Source organism: Oratosquilla oratoria, chromosome 24, assembly GCF_046742065.1.
Source record: "Oratosquilla oratoria isolate Oo_2021 chromosome 24, ASM4674206v1, whole genome shotgun sequence".
NCBI classification, from domain to species: domain Eukaryota; kingdom Metazoa; phylum Arthropoda; class Malacostraca; order Stomatopoda; family Squillidae; genus Oratosquilla; species Oratosquilla oratoria.
Window position 1 is genome coordinate 5,673,612 of NC_134800.1, and position 2,500 is coordinate 5,676,111.

At 28.2% G+C, this 2,500-nt stretch overlaps 1 protein-coding gene across 1 annotated transcript in view; it reads right to left on the minus strand.

Annotated features, from left to right (window-relative positions):
* The window catches only part of LOC143038266 (putative neural-cadherin 2), a 535,431-nt gene that overhangs the window by 4,555 nt on the left and 528,376 nt on the right, over window positions 1-2,500 (minus strand). The window lies entirely within an intron of this gene.

Sequence of the window (2,500 nt, forward strand, 5' to 3'; positions counted from 1 at the left end):
GATTAAATTGAAATGTGTTATAATATTATAAAACAAAAGTACACAAACACCCTGACAGAAAATAAAATGAAAATAATAATAATAAACAAATAAGTAAATTAGCTAAATAAATAAATCAATTTATAATAATGGTAAGTATTACACATAACAGCATCTTGTTCAGGTGTTTAAGCAATTTTATCCTAAACCTTACATATGGACTACAATCAATCACCTTAAGTGGTGGAAAGGTTAGAAAAATAGAAGCGTTAGAAAAATGGATGGGGTAGGAAAAGAATAAACGAAATGTAGCACAATTTTCTGTTGACGTTCTGTGTGGTCTCACGGAGAGAGAGAGCAGCGTCTGCCCGATCTGTATTTACTCAACGAACAAGGCGACTTGTGGTATGAATTTGAATTTCAGAACAAAAACAGAAATAAAATACTTTCCTTTTTAATGTTATGATGAAATATAAAATGCATAAAAAGATAAATAGATTCGATTAATGTAATAAAAATAAGGCTTTGGTAATGAAATTGTGTGTAAAAATTTGCTCTTCGATAGAGCGACCCGCGATATTAATATGCATTTCAGAAAAAAAAACTTTCCTTTTTAATACTATAATAAAAATTGAAAGATATCTAAAAATAGGTCAAATTGATTAGAATGATAAACTTTAGCATCAAGACGATTCTTATTAGAATGAAATTGTTAGTGTGAAATTTTACCATACACCAGGCGACTTGTGGTATGAATTTGAATTTCAGGATACTAAACAGAATCCTTTTAAATATTATCATAATAAAACACGAAAAATAAAGAATAATTAATATAATAAGAATAAAAGTCTAGCTAAACAGTTTTGACTTAAATAAAAATATTACTTCGAATTTTAAGCGGTGTGACGTCACAGACACTTCCCTGGTTTATGAACATAAATATTAGAAAGCGTCGATTTGGTTGTTGATTATTTTTCTTTTCTTTATCTTTAATTTTTTGTATCTGGTCCAAGTGAACCTAATTTCAAACAAAAATCATGTGAATATAAATAGAATATTGAAAAGATTTAATATTGCGCCTTTTCGAAATTCTTCTTTTCTAACGCTGCAGTACATTTGATATCGTTTGCGGACATTTGAAAAGATTTCTGTGGATATTGCAAAGCTGCAGGTATTTTCATCACTTTGAAAACACGAACATATTTACACATATACGTATAGTACATACATACCTGCAATACATACATAGACATACACATATACATACACACACAAACACACATACACACACACACACACACACACGCACACACATACATACATGAATACATACATACATGTACACACACATACATACATACATACATGCAAACATACATACATACATGTATACATACATATATTGTTACTACTCTAGAAGTGGATGATAATTCCACTATACAAAAATGGATGACAGCGCGCTTGGCCAATGATTCTGGCCGGATGGCATCCAGGACCTGGCTGGATGGAATAGTGAAAGAAAAAACGGGCGAGGGACATATGGGTCGGTTTCAAATGTCCCCACGCGTGGAAATATTGTCCACAGTGGACCATTTTTCTTTTCCCTTTTTTTTTTTTTTTTTTTTTTTTGTCGGACCGGTTTTCTGATGTTAAAAGAAATGAAGAATTGAAAAGATATTTTACGAATGTAGACTTCCCCACACAATGAATTGATAGATAAATGAATAAATGAATAAATAAATAGACAAATAAATAAATAAATGAATAAATGAATGGATAGATACACAAATAAATGAATAAGTGAATAAAGAGTTAAATAAATGAATAAATAAATTAATGAAAATATAAAATATACAAACAAATAAACAACTGAATAAAAAGAAATATAAAACATAAATAATAATAATGAATAGATAAATAGGTAGACATATTACAGAAAAAATCAAAGATAACTAAAACAAATACATACATACATACATATATATATATATACATATATATACATATATATATATATATATACATATTTGTTATTTTTACATTATTATAGTTTTAATTTATTGTTAATATATATATATATATATATATTTTTTTTTGCATCCGACCTAGATATGGATCAAAAGGTCTCCTGTCGGCATGCTCCGCCTTTGTAATCCTTGTAAAAACATATATATATATATATATATATGTACATATATGTATATATATATATATATATATATATATATATATATATATATGTATGTGTATTTGTGTATGTTATTGTATGTGTATATATATGACTTATAAACAAGATTAATGGGTTGACTGCTTTGACGACTTTTAACGGTGAGCATTGGCAATTTGATTTTAGAGCTTACGACAAGAGTCGATTAATGGAAACGTAGATAGCATATAATTATGGACACGGGTAATCGTCAGCATATTCCAAAGATGTCAGCATATTCCAAAAACGATAGCATATAATTATGGACACAGGTAATCGTCAGTATATTCCAAAGATGTCAGTATATTCCAAAAA